General features: G+C 38.0%; 1 long non-coding RNA gene across 1 annotated transcript; it reads left to right on the top strand.

The window, feature by feature from the left end:
* The first annotated feature begins 4,357 nt into the window (after positions 1–4,357).
* Positions 4,358–8,069, top strand: LOC141627146 (uncharacterized). Its single transcript, XR_012536705.1, has 3 exons — positions 4,358–4,649; positions 5,973–6,082; positions 7,799–8,069. It is a non-coding gene; the product is annotated as an uncharacterized LOC141627146 (long non-coding RNA).
* The last annotated feature ends 8,933 nt before the right edge of the window (positions 8,070–17,002 follow it).

Genomic DNA, 17,002 nt, shown 5'->3' with positions numbered 1-17,002 from the left:
ATTTATTCATCTTCATTTATTCATCATGATTTGCTTTGTTAATATGATTGAAAACCTTGTTAACATGTTAAACTTGATAATGAGTGAGTAGTTTCCTTAACTAGGGTTAATGGGGAATTAGAGGAAACCAACATGGGGGATGATTCATGCTTAATCTAATATGTTAATATAATTTATTTGCTTGCTTGTTGTGATCTCAACTTATGCACATGTTATGTTTGATGAAATGCGAGCCTATGAATCCTTGCATTTTTTACCCATCACTTACCTTTTAAATGAGACTTGTAAGACATAAACCAACTCGAGTCTCATTAGACCATGCATATAGTTGAGTAGGGAGGATTAAGTCGACTTGTAAGTGTTGTACAATCTAATCGATTCGGTTCCGGGACCCAAACCTTCCTAGGACTGTAAGATATAAACCAACTCGATCCTATCTCAACAATAATTGCTTGCTTATAATTTGAGAATATGTAGGTATGATCAATTCCCATGAGTCCCCTATGAAATCATGACACCCTAGTGCTTTTAATCAATTGTTTACATCTCATTTTAATCATCTTGCTTGTTTACTTTTATTGTTATTTAGTTTAGTGATCTTCTTATCTCAACCCAAATTGTGACACCCTTAGACACCGCTACTTGCAATCGAAAATCCTACATCAATACCCGTCCCTTGGGATCCGACCCTTACTTGCCTCTTTACTAGTAGTAGAGTTGTTTGTGAAGTTATAACTATTGTTTTGGTCTAGGTACTCCTAACGACAAGTAACCAAAATCTAAGCTCAAAGCGGGCCGACCAGCGCCAAACAAGTTGAGATGGGGTTAAGCGAGAGAATGTGTTAATCATGTAAAAGTTTGACTATTATTATTTACCAAAATTTATATACCCCTGTTACATCTTCCTCGCCATTTTCAATTGACCACAAGCTCTAATTAATACAAAACCTCCTTAATCTTCATTGTTAATGTTATCCACCATTAACCCATTCTCACCTTCACAACTAATCACCACCAGATTCACCCACAAACACTATCTCATATATATCATCATCAACACCACCATCGAGCCGCCATGGATTGAGCATCAAATCCCGTCTCCGCCAAACAAGTGGCCGGTTACCGCCACCGTCCCACCATCACACCGACAATACAGCAGCACCGTGCCCAATTCCACTCGACCTCCCACACGTAAGATGGAATCATTCAACACACATCCCCACACCTGTTTCGACGACGATGATGCCAGCCTGATCCAACTGCGACTTCCCTCCTAATTACATTATTACAGAGGCAGCGATGGTGAAATTGGTAATATGGCTCGCCGACGACGATAAACCGACGTTCACACGAGTGGCAAACAAGTCATCGACGACAACTAATCTACACTAATTTTTAATGTATGTAGACTAATCTAGCCACAATTTTAATGTATCTTGAACATAGATACACACAATTAGTTTTTAGGTAAATCAAAATTGGTTTGAGATACATCAATATATAAACCAGATACACTAATTTCGTTTAACTGTAATGTTCATGTTTGCTACAAATTTGATGGGTTTTGGATGATTTAATAGTGTTTATTACTCAAACGAGTTAATGATAGGCTGTATTGTGGGTTTGAATAAGCTATTGTTGTTAATTTATAAGAAGCAATCTTTAAATGAAGTGAGAAACCTCCCTCATCTCCACGCTTTGTCTTGTCACCAGAGGTTTAAATTGTGTGATTGCTGGCGGCGGCAGGCGATTCGTGGTGATGGTGGATTGGAATGGCAGATGGGAGTTGTGTGTGGTTGTGTGCTGAGTTAAAACAAGAGGAGAGAGACGATGTGATAATTGGTTTGTTTTTTGTAATGAAGTCTGGGCTGGGCCTTTCATCTAGTATATCCAATGCTAAGGTCGTTCTCACCGATTAATCGTTTTCACCGGATCCTATATATATATATATATATATATATATATGGTTGCTGAGATCAAAAGCAAAAAAGGAGGATTAATAAGCTAATTTAACCCCTCCTCCCCCTTTCCTCTCTCTCTCTCTCTCTACCCATACTAATTAATAACTACATCCTAATTAACCAATAATTTAATACATAAACTTTTCTACTCACCCATTTTTCTCTCATCTCACACAATTTCAATCTTCTCCTCTCTCTAAAATCCAAATAAATCAAAACTCCCAAATAAAGCACCCAAAAAACCTAAATAAATCATCCAAGAAAATTCAAATAAATCACCCAAGAAAACCCTCACTTACCACCCACCCTCTCCCCTCGCCAACACAACTTACCCTAACGGCCACCTACCTTCCTCTCGTCACCTCCTATCACCACGCACAAACCACATGCCACCACCCTCACAATCCACAACCAACCACCACCAGCACGCTGCTCTCCTCCTTCCCCTTTCCCTTTTCAAAATTTGGTTTTATATTTTTTTTCCTTCCTCTTCTCCCTTTACAGATTTGGTTTCGTTTTTTTTTTTTGTTTTTTTGTGTGTGTGTATGTGTGTGTGTGTGTGTGTTATTATGTATATTTTCAAATTTTAGATCTAGTTTTACGTAAAGAAATTGTGATTTTTGTTTTAGATTTAGTTTTTGAAATATAATTATGATTTTTATTTTTAGTTCTATAAAATAAGGTGGAAGATTTAAATCATTTCGTGTTTATATTTTCTTCAAATCTCGTCTTCTTATATTTTTTTTTCCAGAATTTGTACTTAAAATATCGTCTTTTTTTGTGTTTAAATCGTTTAAATGAGGAGGAGGATTTAAATCTTTTTGTGTTTATATTTAATTATCGTTGGTCGTTTTTTTTCCAGATTTGGTGTGTTTTATTTTTTTTCTCTAATCTCTTCTTTAAAATTTGATTTTAATATTTTAGTAAAAGTTACAGTTACACTTATTTCTATTAAAGTTAAACTTATCTCTATTAAAGTTACAAATCTTGCCTTGTTAAAATTTGTCTTGTTATATATTTTTTTTAGTTTTCGTATTTAAAATATTGTCTTGTTATATGTGTGATTTCGGATCTGTTTTTTTTTTGTTCTTTTTAAAGTTAAACCCGTATTTTTTTTTTATTTTAATCTTCTAATAAGTAAAAGTAAATTTTTTCTCTATTAAAGTTTAATTTCACTTACAGTTTTCTCTCTTAAAGTTACACTTATTTCTATTAAAGTTACAGTTTTCTCTTTTAAATTACACTTTCAATGACTAAAGTTATACTTTTAATATGGACTAAAGACTACACTCTCAATAGACTAAAATTACACTCTCAAAAGACTAAAATTACACTCACATTGACTAAAATTACACTCTCAAAAGACTAAAATTACACTCTCATTGACTAAAATTACACTCTCAAAAGATTAAAGTTATACTTTCTAAAAGACTAAATTTACACTTATAAGTCAATAAATTTACGATAAGTTGTGTTAAAATTAATAAAAGTTAAAATAATATTCGTCAAAATAACTCGAAAAGAAACTAAATTTTCACTCGTAAAACGTAAACTTGTCGTAAATTTGCTTTAAAATTACAAATTTCAAAATAGGATCCGACAAAATGACTTCGTAGTATAAAGTTACACTATTAATGATTAAAGGTACATTGTACCAAAAAAAAAATGATTAAAGGTACACTCGTAAAAGATTAAAGTTACATTCTAAATATCCTAAAATATCGTAAACTTGTCTCAAAATTACAAAAACCAAAATAATATACGTCAAAACCGCTTTTTTGTTTACAGTTACGCTTTTTTTTTGTTAATGTTACACTCGTAAAAGTCTAAAGTTACACTTGTAAAACAGTAAAAGTATCATAAAATTTGTATAAACTTGGAAGCATAAGAAGACAAAAAGTAGTGTTAAGTGTGTATGATAATGAATTAGTGAATGTATAATTAAGGCTAGAGAGAGAAAGTACAATTAATTAGTGTATAAGAAACTGATTAGTGTTAAGTGTGTTTCTTGTTTTCAATCTCAACCATCCACAATGCTTGATCTAATGGATGTGGTAAGGACTTAGGGACACAAATATATATAAGGAACTTATAAGAACTTATATATATATATATATATATATATATATATATATATATATATAGATAGAGAGAGAGAGAGAGAGAGAGAGAGACAGACAGACAGAGACAGAGAGCAAAGTTCTTATGAGTCCCTTATATTATTTGAGTCCCTAAGTCGTTACTAGAGCCATTGGATCTACTAAATGGGTGGTGGAGATCATGGGAGAAAGTAGGGGTTTTAGTGTGCCAATAAAAAAGGAAATTGGTTAAGCATGAGAGAAAGTGTGATTATCTTCCCAAAACACTGTGTCTCAGCGCACAAACCTATTACCCACTCTATACACACCAACATGCATGTCCTTCCCCAACAACCTTCCTCAACACAATTACACACAATTTAAAACCCTACCCACACGAAAAAAATAAAAAAAATCCTCTCAAATAAAAAAAATCTTCTTATGGCAAATAATCTAACAAATAAAATCCCCTACTTTCTTTCTTTAGATAGATTCCATTAAAACGAAGATAGTGTTCAAACGATCATCGGTTCAAACAATAACTAGCGAAACAAATATCGTCTTCCAACAACAACAATGGCTGACATGCAGATTATACAAGCAATCAGTGGTAATTATCGCAGTTCAATGTTGCTTGTTTTGTTACTTTCCTGTGTTCATATTTTGTAAAGGTTATTTATTAATTTTTTATTAGTGTAACCTAATTTGTCTCTAAATTATGTTAAATATCTAAAATCTCTATAATTTAGGCTAGACACATGCTGCTTATTTTTTATTGGTTGTCTTTAATTATTAGTTTACGGAAGTTTTGTTTTATTTTATTTTTTTTTTTTTTTTGAAAATTTGAGCATGACATTAGTAGAAAAAAGGGGTTCAGAGATCAATTACATCAAGGGGGCGGATCGGGGGGAAGAGGCGTACTTGCCATTACAAAATCAATACAACAAAGATCGGTTACAAAAGGTGGGGCATAAACCCAATCAAAACATCCATCCTGGTCGCTAGTATCCTTGGCGGCAAATTGAGCGATGGCATCCGCAACTCGGTTGGCCGATCTTCGTTCAAAAACAATCTTCAAGCTAGGTGAGACCGCTAAGAGTTCCCTACACTCAAGAATAATGTTAGCAAAAGGGCCACAAGGAGAACCCGCCTTAACAATAGCATTCACAGCATTTATGCAATCTGAGGCAACCACAACATTATTTACAAAAAGACTAGCGCTGTAACGCCCCGTAATTTCGGACCGTTAATATATTTCGAAAATAATTTATTAATCAAATAAAATTTGATATTTAAAGTAATTAAAGTAAAAATAATTCAAAGAAATATAATTCTATTATATTTTGAAGAAAAGTATTTATTTTGATAGTTTCGAAATGTTTAAAAATAGTTTAAACCGTGTAAAACTTTTTATTTCGAAATAAGGGCGTATCGGGGGGAAAATGACAATTCTTTTGAACGTTGGGTAAACGAAATTGGAAATGGGTCGTATGAATACTCAATTTTCTTGTAATCTCGTGTTTAAAAACTTTGGTCTTGACGGAATTTGCATTTGACTTACGGTTTTAATTATTATCGAACCGAGTCAAAACCGACTCGAAAAATCCCGACTCAACCCGACTCCCTCCTTTCCTTTCTCCCTTTCCCGCGGACCAAACCCCTTCCCCTTTTCTTTTTTTCTGATTTTTGTTCTATCTTCATCTTCAACCTCTAAAAACCATTACCAAACACATTTCAACCAAAAATCAAGCCAAAATCGTCACAATTTCTTCGTTTCTACTCGGATTCTCGCATAATTTATATTTTCGGAATCCTCTCATCGCGATCTACAACTTGGTATAATTTAATTTCAGTTTCCTTGAAGTTTTTTTAAGACGAAATTTCGGTATTTTCGGTATTTGTGCTTATTATGGTGTTTTTATTGTTTAATTAGGTGAAGATTTGGAAGACGAGTTCGGGGACTCGTATATTGTAGAGGATAGCGGCTAGTTGTTGTTAGGGTTTGGGTTTTCAAGGTGTTAATTGCTCTTCTTCTAGCTTAAGGTAACATATTTCGAGTTACTCGACGAATTATCGTCACAATCTTTGATTTTTGTATGTTTGGGTGATTTTTGTTTGAGTAGTAGTTTTCACATGTTAAAATTTGTTGCATGCATGCTTAATTTATGCCTTTTGTTAGTTTAAATTAACAAAGTTGAATTGGGAACGATTAATTAATGTTCAGACGGTCTTTTACTAAACAAAAATGGAAAAAAATGGTGGTGTAGGGGGACGGCCAGCAGCCGGCAGGCCCACGGCAGCCCACGACCGGCCTTGGGGTTGGTCCGGGTTGGTCCGTGCTTGTTTCGCGGTTTTTCGTACAATAATGGTCATTTCGGGTTAATTAATGTTAGAATAGTATAAGTAACAAATGGGTAGTATTTTGAATTGAAGCATACTAGTAACAAAAATTATGTTAATGGTAAAATTGTGCTTATATTAATAGTTATCACATGTTAGGATAGTTTACAAAATAAATTTTATAGCGATAATTGTAGTGTTTTGTTGATTGTGCCGAAAACTGAGCCTTAGTCCCTTTGACTGATGCGATGTCAGTTAATTGAGTGATTGGTCAGCCGCAATTTGACCCGTACCTGTCGCAGGGCTGGGGTTGCGGGTAAAAATTCGGTTGGATGAAATTTTGAATGAATTAGATAGTCGGCCTTTTTCTTGTTTTAGGCCATTTATTATATCTTTATTCCACATGTGTAGTTAGTTGAATTTAAGTAGCTTCTTATATTGTAGAAACGGCCCTAGATTCCCTGAAGCCTTTAATATGGTTAATATTGTTAGAATTGGTAATTAGTATTGAATACTTATTGAGGATACTGTTGGATTATCTGCTGAATAGACATTTATATAGCCTTTCACATGATAGGATGTTAGCATTTAGGTTGGTAAGTTGGACTTTTTGTCCTCTTATGGTTAAATGGGTGTCTTACTTGACTTGTGTGGTGAGTCTTGTGTGGTGTGGGCTAAAGTATTCAAGCTGGGACTAGCTGGGACTAGGTCCTAGGTGAGTATTTCGGCCTTCATCGTAGATAGGTCTTTATAGTCTCTGACGAGTATATGTTCACTGCTTGATAGCCTTTGTGTTCCTGACTAGTGGATTTATATCCAAGGTTGGGAATGACCTCAGTTACTTATTTTGATAGTAAGGGGTCAGCTTAAGTACTAGCCAACCCTTTGGTGGACTCCTTGGGGTACTCACTTTGTTTTAGAAAAATTGTGGGTCTTGGGTGCGGTGGTGTGTATCCGCATGTCTAGGTCTCTGTGATTTTAGGCTAGGGTTGTGTTGTCTCTTGGCCATGTTTTATTAATATTAACCGCTGAGCCAAGATACCGGTTCGATTACCTTCCCTACCTCGTGGTATAGACTCGAGTTACAAAGTGACTATTGACGGTGCTAAGAACTTATGCCTGTCTTTGATATATTGCCCTTTCTTGTATGGTGATTTTATGAACTGTAATAGGTGAGATGTAAGTCGGTTACAGTTGATAAAGTTTGGATTACTATTTGAATTATATGATTCACATGATAGTTTAGTTTGGTCAGTTTAGGGGTCATAGGTTAGATTACATGATAATTACATGGTTTATCATATTGTTTACATGTTACATTACATGTTACATTAATTTTGACGATTCGTGGCTGGGAGGACTCGAAGTTACTCCCCACTGAATTGTGGCTTTCGTGTTTGTATAAAATGCGTTTGACAGGTTGTTGATGCTTAGTTGGGGTCACAGACGAGCTAGTGAGCAAGGAACCTTGGACCTAGTTTTGGCTATTCTATTAGTAAACCTTTTACACTTTTGGTTTGTATATAATTTGAAGGGACATATGTCTCCCTTTTCTATTTTGGGTTTGTATCACTATATTTCCGCGTCTTAAGTTATGTATGTAAATTAGTTTATCAGCTTTTGCAGGGTTTTTGACACTCTTCTTGAGTTGGATTGGTTGTGAATGGTTTAGGAAGAAATTTTTTTGAAATTGCAGGTATTATCTAGTTGAACCATTTACAAACATATCCTACCAGTTTTTCCGTAGAATTTACGCATTTAAGTAATTAGATAACGCTATTTTTTTTTAAGGGTGTTATAAGCTCGACGTAATCCTTCCCTAATGGCAAGCACCTCACTAATAAACGGGTTTGGGGTAGTAAGCCTAGTAGACTATCCACGAACCCAAGATACATAACTATTCCTAACCACACATCCCACACTACACAAGGAAGAAGAGGATAAAAAGGCCGCATCAACATTGATTTTGAACCAATCATGCGGGGGAGGGGCCCAGCTACTAGGGTAGCAAGAGGCAGCAACAGTGGTAACGGGAACCGGGGAGGAGCTAGGAACAGTTCGTTGGTTAGCGCAAACCCACTCAGAGGCCAGGGTGGAGGAAGCATTGCAAAGGGTCAGAGGGGACAGGGGAGTGGGAGACGAAAAGAGGAGATCACAGCGCCTTAGCCAAAGGCGCCAAATAACAAAGGAGAAAAGAGTATTCCAAGAAGGGTTAGAAGACGTGCAATTGGCATGTAACCAAGGCTGAAGATCAAGGGTGAAAAAGGAGTGCTCGACATTGAGCAAAGACCACACACTAATGGCTAAACCACAGTCACGAAGGATGGGCAAGGAAGACTCGGAAAGGGAGGGATTTGAACAAAGAGTGCAGCCGGGAGTAGGCAGGATAGCTCTTCTATGAAGGGTAAGGTTATGGGGGAGCTTATCCCACCAAACCAACCACAGGAAGACTTTAATCTCCGGCTGGGTAGGGACATCCCATAACCACCACATGTCACAAGTGAAAGAGGGAAGACGGGAGCAGCCTTCAAAGAGAGAGGAGTAAGTAGAGCCTAGGGAGAAATTATTTTTTGGGGCGAGGGAGGTGGTCAGAATGTCAGACTTAATAGAGACGGGGAGGGGTATTGAGAGAATTTCTTTAGTAACATAATCAGGAAGGACAAAATCAAGAGAATGGAGGGACCACGCCCCATTAGAGATGATGGAGCTTAGTAACGCATCAGCAGAACTGCGGTTAAAAGGCCCCAGAATGATATGTCTAAGGGGTCCTAAATTGCACCACGGATCATTCCAGAGGCTAATAGAAGATCCATTGCCAATTACCCAGGTAAGATGGTTCTTAAGAATAGGCCATCCTACTCCAATATTCTTCCAGATGTGGGAGCCAGATTTAAAGGAGAGGGGTGAAAGGGAGAAATATTTGCTTCTGATTGAGCGAGAAGCAATGGATGATTTGTCGACTAGAAGTTTCCAGCTCAATTTGGCAGAGAAGGCATCATTTAGGGGACGAGCAGCTTTTATTCCCAGCCCACCCAACGACAAAGGTTGGGTAACCAAATCCCAGCTAGCAAGGTGGAGCTTTCTAGACGAGTGTCCAGACCAGAGGAAAGATCTACTGAGTCTATCAATGTCAAGAAGGATAGAAGAGGGTAGGCGGATACATTGCATAATGTGGGAAGGGATGGCATTAAGGGTTGATTTGATCAAACACAGCCTACCAGCTCTAGTGAGAAAACGAGTTTTCCAATTGGCAAGTTTAGACTGGAGAGAGTCAATGATGAAGTGGAGATCAGCTTTCTTGGGTTTCTTGCCGCTCAAAGGGAAACCAAGATAGGTACCCAAGTTATTTGTGCTCTTAATACCAAGAGCACTCTCAAATAAATCAATGTCCTCATGAGGGGTGGTTTTGGAAAAAAGAATCTTACTCTTGAGGCGGTTGATTTTCTGGCCAGAGGAAGAGCAGAAGTTATGAAGGGTGTCTTGAAGGGCACACAGATTAGTCTCAGAAGTTCGGCCAAACATAAGAATGTCATCGGCAAAGAGGAGGTGGGAGAAGGAGGCTCCACCCTTCCCAAGGGGAAAGGGCGTCCACTCCGAGTTAGAGCAAGAGAGGTGGATAAGGCTAGAAAGGGCTTCCATGCACATGATAAAAATGTACGGAGAGAGGGGGTCACCTTGTCTAATGCCCCTAGAAGGGAGAAAACTGGACGACGGGGAGCCATTGAAAATAACATGAGTGGTAGGGGTAGAAATGCAGCTCATAATAAGGGCAATAGTTTCATGGTCAATTTGCACATCAGAGAGGCAAGAGCGGATGAAATCCCACTCAAGTCGATCAAAGGCCTTCTCAAGGTCAAGCTTAAGAGAAAACCATCCGACCTTACTCTTTGAAGTGTGCATGGAGTGGAGGATCTTAGAGGCAATGATGTAATTTGTATCGGTTCCCCTTCCCGGGATCAAACTACCTTGATTGGGAGAGATGATTTTATGCATGTGCGGCTTAAGGCGATTGACGAAGATTTTGGTGATCATTTTGTAAGAGGTGTTACAGAGGCTAATTGGTCGGAAGTTGGTAATGGTTTGAGGTGAAGGAATTTTGGGTATGAGAGAGATGGAAGTTGAATTAATGGTAGCAGGTACAGACTTTGAATTGAAGATGCCCTGAATAAAAGGAACCATGTCACACTTGATAATATGCCAACATCTTTTGAAAAAACCAGCATGGAACCCGTCAGGGCCGGGGGATTTGCTAGAGCCAAGGGAGAATAAGGCGAGACGAATCTCTTCCTCAGAAGGCGGGAAGAAAGAAGTGATGGGGCGGTGTTGAGATGGGGTAGGAAGAGGAACATAATGTTTTTCAGAGGTGTAAAGGTTGGCAAAGAAGTGGGTGATATGGGCGTTAAGGGCATCATGCCCCTCAATAGTCTGACCCACCGCATTAGAAAGGGAGAGAATCCTATTCTGGTTACGACGAAGGTTAACAGACTTTTGGAACAAGGAAGTATTCCTATCTCCATCGACCAGCCAGTTGATGCGGGATCTATCCTTCCAGTAAAGGTGTTCACGATCCAAGACCTTGTTAAGGTCAGAGAGGAGGGAATCGTTGAGATTGAGGAGAAAGTCAGAGTGGGGATGGGTACAGAGCTCTCTTTGGACTCCGAGGAGGCGGGCATTAAGGGCCTTTTTATTTTTGTTAAGGTTACCAAAAGTCTCAGTAGCCCAAGAGTAAATGATAGCGCTAAGGGAAGAGAGCTTGGAAGCTATACAATTCTCTAAGTCAGGCCAGGTTCGAGAGATAAGAGGGAGAAAAGATGGGTCATAGAGCCAGAAAGATTCCAATTTAAAGGTTTTCCTAGCAGGCTGAGGGTCAATGGAGGACCTTAAGAAGATGGGGCAATGGTCAGAGGTGAGGCGGGTGAGGTGGTAATTATGGGAATTTAGAAAATTATCTAACCAAAGCTGATTAACCCAAACCCGATCGAGGCGCTCTAGGGTAGGATTAATACGTCTGCGATTTGTCCAAGTAAATTTCGGCCCAACGAAACCAAGGTCGATCAGATTGCAATTGTTAAGGGCAGACTTGAAATGATTGACCCTACTAGGTTTAATCCCACGCCCCCCAAATTTTTCAGAGGCACTAGTAACTTCATTGAAATCTCCAATGCACACCCATGGGGTGTTAAGGTTGAGGGAAAGTGAAACAAGGTCATCCCAAAGATTCCGTCGGTGTCTATAATTAGGACTCGCATAAATGGCAGAAAGTAAAAAACTAAAGTTAGTCGGGATTACCTGAACCACCACATTGATAAGCTGGGCACCTTTGCTTACAACAGTAACAGCAGCGTCTCTGGCATTCCAAAGAACAATGATACCACCCGTAAATCCAACTGGGTCTAAGACCTCATGAGAGTCAAAGGGGAGCGCACAGATGATGGACAGGGAATTAGGGGAGGCAACTCTCGTCTCAGAGAGAATCACCATAGCAGGCTTATGCACATTGACAAGATAAGAAAGGTGAGTGCGGAAGGAAGGTCTGGCTATACCTCTGCAATTCCAATAAAGAATGTTCATGTTGGCAGGTACAAGGAAGGAATCAACGAGTTCGGTTTGGACTCCTGGACTGTCCGCATCCTCTACCACGTCTAGTTCTCGTCCTAGACGCACGTTGAAGAACTTTTTGTTGGTTCCGCACAGGGTCATAAACATCTCTCTGTGAGACGCTTCCGGGGCAGTCTCCCAACTGAGGATTGCATTCACTTCTCTCATTCTCATTGAAGTTCAGAATACTTTAACTGTGTTTGTGAAGCTTACTACAAGAATCTCCTTGGAAGTTAAGCTCAACAAAAAGACCTCCCTCAATTGTGGCAAGATGGGAGTGGGATCTAGGAAGAACTCTAGAGCATCCGGTACCACCAGTTTTGGAGACAGGTGGTGTCGAGTCCGCACAAACCAAGAAAGTAAGGTCCTTAGAACAGGGGGCAGAAACTGGAGGTCGGAGAGATCTAGTATGTGAGCCGAAAAAATACACCCTTGGATCATCCGAGTGTTGATCAGGCAAATGTTTAGGCAAGAGGCTGGGGGAGATGAGGGGTTGGCTAGGATTGCGCGCAAGGTGAGGACGGGTACTTGAAGCGAGACGAGGCGACGTTCGAATGTGAAGGTTGTTTTGTTTATTGGGACTTCTGGGAGGGTGAGAGGTGGGGGTTGGTAGGAGTCCTCGGGCATCGCCTCCGGGTGGAGGAGGACAATCTTTAAAGGAGCTCGGGTGGTGGGGTGGCTCATGAACAGAGGGGGCGATGGGAGGTAAAAGGAGGGGATTAGGAGTTTCAGGAGGGTCCTTGGATTTGGTTCCATTGGTGCTGGAGGGGGGCAAGGTTTTATTGGGAGTTTTCTTTTGTGGGGATAGTAATTTGAGACTGGGTGATAAGGTTGTCTGGAAAAGGGGGGGTAAAAGTGGGAAAGGTAAAGAAGGTTGGGTGAGAAAATTTGAGATTGTGGGCAGACTAAATAAATGGTCAAAGTTAAATCCAGAAAAAAGAGAAAAAGGTGATGGGTCTCTATCAAGTTGCAGATTTTTGGTTAAAGGAGTAGGGGAAGCTAAAAAAGGGTCTGATTGTTTAAGAGGGGTTGGTAAAGGTGACTTACAGGATTTCCGGAAAGGGACCATGGTCCAAGTGTGTGAGCTGAAAGAATCAGAGACGACATGGACCAAAGTAGACTGAGGCGCAATCGAGCCACAACGGTCCGCAGGGGTGGTGGCACAAGTCTGCTCCTGGAAGTTTCCGCCGCACACACTACGACTAATATTGCAATAGAAGTTCTTTTCTGCAAGCTTAACTTCCTGTCCAAAGGATCCTAACCAAACTTTAGTAGGCGGCGGTTTTGATTGGTCAAGAAGGACGGACATTCAGGCAAATCGGGCGTTATTTTTGCTCCGACCATTCTGATCGTACTTAATAAAGCCACTAAGAGAGTTTCCTATGGCTTTCAAAATATCAATACGGTGATACTCAATTGGTAACTCAGGTAAAATAATCCAAGTTGAAATTGCGCGAATCACCGCATTTGAAGGTTTGAAGTTTGGCACCCAATCCTGAACATGAATATACTGTCCATGGAGGTACCAAGGACCATTCTCTTTGACAAATTGTAATTCACCAGTGTTTTCAATTTTGCAAGAGAAAAACCCTTTCCCTAAACCAATTAGATAGATCGGATGTTTGCGTCTCCACAAGCTTTTGAGAGAAGTAGCGAAGTGACCAGATTCAATTGATTTCCCGGTCAATTTTACGATGAGGGAATTTTACCACTTTGCACGAATGGATGAGATTACTGATTGAGGTAAAGAAATGGAGGATGGGTTAGGGTTTATGTCGTGGGCGGTTGGGTGATTGTGGTCACTGATCGGAGATGGGGGTGGGATGAGGGAGTCAAGGAGGGAGCTTGTTAGAGCTGCTCGGTACGACGGTGGCGAGGTGGGGTTTGATTGGGTGGCTGGGTTATCCGTAGAAGGAGAGGGTAGGGGCGAAGAGGAGGGAGGGGTAGGAAGGAGACCATCATGCGGTGCAGATCCCGGAGAAGACTCATGAGGCGGAGGCTGAGAGACGGTGGTTGTTACTGATGAAGGAGGTGGTTGTGGCGGTTCAGAAGGGCGATTGATTTGTTTGTGGTAGTTCAGGATGTTTTTGTGGTGTTTGTCAATAACTCTCTCTCACTTTATCAGTCTACATGTTTTGGGCTTGCAAATATTCAGGAAGTTTTGTTTTCTTCATTATCATTTCAAAAATGGATAAAATACAATAATTTGAAACAATGTAGTTTTCAAATAATATAATTTGTCGATTTTGAATTTTGTATTGAATTTGTAGTTGTCAAAGTTGATGTTAAAGACCTAAAAGGTTCTATGATGAACATTGATATAATCCGTCATATAATTTGTTACAGTTATACTCATTGATCATTAAAGTTACAGTAGTGTGCAGTGCAAGATTGTTTTTAACCTAATTTATGTACTCAAGTGTTGTTCGATGTTAATGTATTTGTAGTTGATAGTCATGTGATGTCAAAATCACACAATTTGTGAAGAGCAATTATATACTTTATACATTGAAGTTACACATTATAAGAATTACATTTATTGAAAGTTGAAGCTACAAATTTATCAGTTAACGTTACACTTTTAAAAGTAACTTTTTTTTTTATTAAAATTCCACTTTTTTTGGTTAAAGATACACTTTTTTGAATTTTTAATTGAATTTGTAGCTGTTAATGTTGATCATTAAAGTTACTGTAATGTGCAGTGCAAAGTTTTGTTTTTAACCTAATTTATGTACTTAAGTATTTTGAAAGGTCATGTGATACCAAAATCACACAACTTGTGAAGAGCAATTAGACACTTTACATACTGAATTTACACATTATAAGAATTACACTTATTGAAAGTTGAAGTTACACATTTATCTGCTAAAGTTACACTTATTACAAGTACACTTTTTCTTATGAAAATTATATTTTTTGGGTAGAAGTTACGCTTTTTTGAACTTTTAATTGAATTTGTAGCTATCAATGTTGATCATTATAGTTACAGTAGTGTGCAATACAAAGTTTTGTTTTTAACCAAATTTATGTACTCAAGTATAGTGCAAAGTCATGTGATATCAAAATTACACAATTTGTGAAGAACAATTTACACACTGAAGTTACACATAATAAGAATTACACTTAGGCCTCATTTGGTTCATACGGGAATCAAATGGATTTGTTAATTTGCAATGCACGGGAGTTTAATTCCAACATCAAAATTCACATGAATAACAAGAATCTGTTTGGTTGCTATGCTGGAGTTCTATTCTCCTAGGAGTTTCCAATGACCATGAGGGGGGTAGGTAGTTAAATTCCCCCATCATGCAGGAGTTGAAAACTCCTTGGAGTTTGAAATTTTCCCATTTTACAAAAAAATGAGGTAACCAAAGAGCCTCCAGAAAACACAATTCATGGGATTTTAGAATTCCCATGAATTTGGTGGGCAACCAAACGAGTCCTTATTGAAAGTTGAAGTTACACATTTATCAGTTAAAGCTTATTACAATTACACTATTTCTTATTAAAATTACACTTTTTTTGGTAGAAGTTATACCTTTTGAGATAAATGGAATTCTCAATTTTTATTAAAATTACACTTTTTCTTATTAAAATATGCCCTACCTTGATTTTAATGGAATTCCTAGTTTATAATCATTGGACTGTTGACATGTACAGTTAAAGACAATGGAGGGAGAAAGCAGAACGAGGAGGAATTCTGCAGGGAAGTTGTGTTATAAATTATTAATCTCATATTTCGACATATTCATATATGTGACAATTAATTTAGTCATAAAATTAAATTTAGATCTTATGCATGCAAACATGAATAAGAATAAAGAAGAAATCGTTTTTCTTACTTTGAGTTTTCAGATATATGGGCACAAATGAGTTCTCCTACTCACTTGTTCTTGAGCTTTCCTTTCAAATGGAAGAACAAGGATTCAAAGGTAGAATCCCTCCCAAAGATATATACCCAAGATAACCTCTTAAAGACTAATATTATTTGAACTAGAAGAATATTAATCTTACTAAAATTGACCCCAAAATTATTTTGGTCTCTTGCTTTTTCGGTCAAGAGAGGAGGAAAGAAGGAGTAATTTTTTCTCTCTAAAATTTCTTTAAGTTTTAGATGTTATGAATGAATGAATAACCACACACATTTGTTGTAGTGTATATTAGGAAAAATATAGAGCAAAAACCCTTGGCCTTGCTCTAGGAAAACCGGGTTTGGGGGGGGGGGGGGTAATGGCCAATGCATGACCAAGATGCTCTTCACAAAAGCAACTAGGTGTGCATGGCTAGAATGTGTAGTAATCATTTTGTTTCCACTTAAATAATTAACACAAATTAAACAATACACTCCTTCCATTTTATTTTCGGCACTTATATATAATGGGAAGTCCATTTTATATTTTGTCATTTGTCAATTGTCACATGTCACAAGTTCCATGACATTATGTGTATAAAATGTATTTTTAACAATTAAAAATCAACATATTAATAAAATATGTCACTTATAAAATTAACCTAGTAATTCATAATTACTTGTACCAAAAAGTGTTTCCGAATTATAAACTACAACATTCTGTATTTATAATAATTTATTCATTCCGTTTTAATTGTTTCCGTAAACAATAATTTAATCCAAGTAATAAAACAATTCGATTACTTAAACCGTATCTTATCTAATCAAATTACAATGAGACACGTAAATATTACTTCCAAAATCGTCCGTCAATTTTAAGTAATTTAATTAACCCGTATCGTCATACGATCAATTAAATAATCAATTAAGAGTGTTAACCTTTAGGTATGACCTAAGGGGATCAACTGATCACCACCGTCGCACGACAGTAATGTCAAACTCTAGTCAGACAATCATTACCGATATGTGTGGACCAGTTGACTGTAAAATATTACTTCCCACATGTATTCTGAAAATGAGACTTAAACATGTGACCATCATGATCGACAGTTGTGATCGCATTATTGTCGGAGGACACATATTCCAACAATCTCCCACTTGTCCTCGACAAGTAT

This window comes from Silene latifolia, chromosome Y (genome assembly GCF_048544455.1).
Source record: "Silene latifolia isolate original U9 population chromosome Y, ASM4854445v1, whole genome shotgun sequence".
NCBI lineage: Eukaryota > Viridiplantae > Streptophyta > Magnoliopsida > Caryophyllales > Caryophyllaceae > Silene > Silene latifolia.
This window is presented reverse-complemented; position numbering and strand designations above follow the sequence as displayed.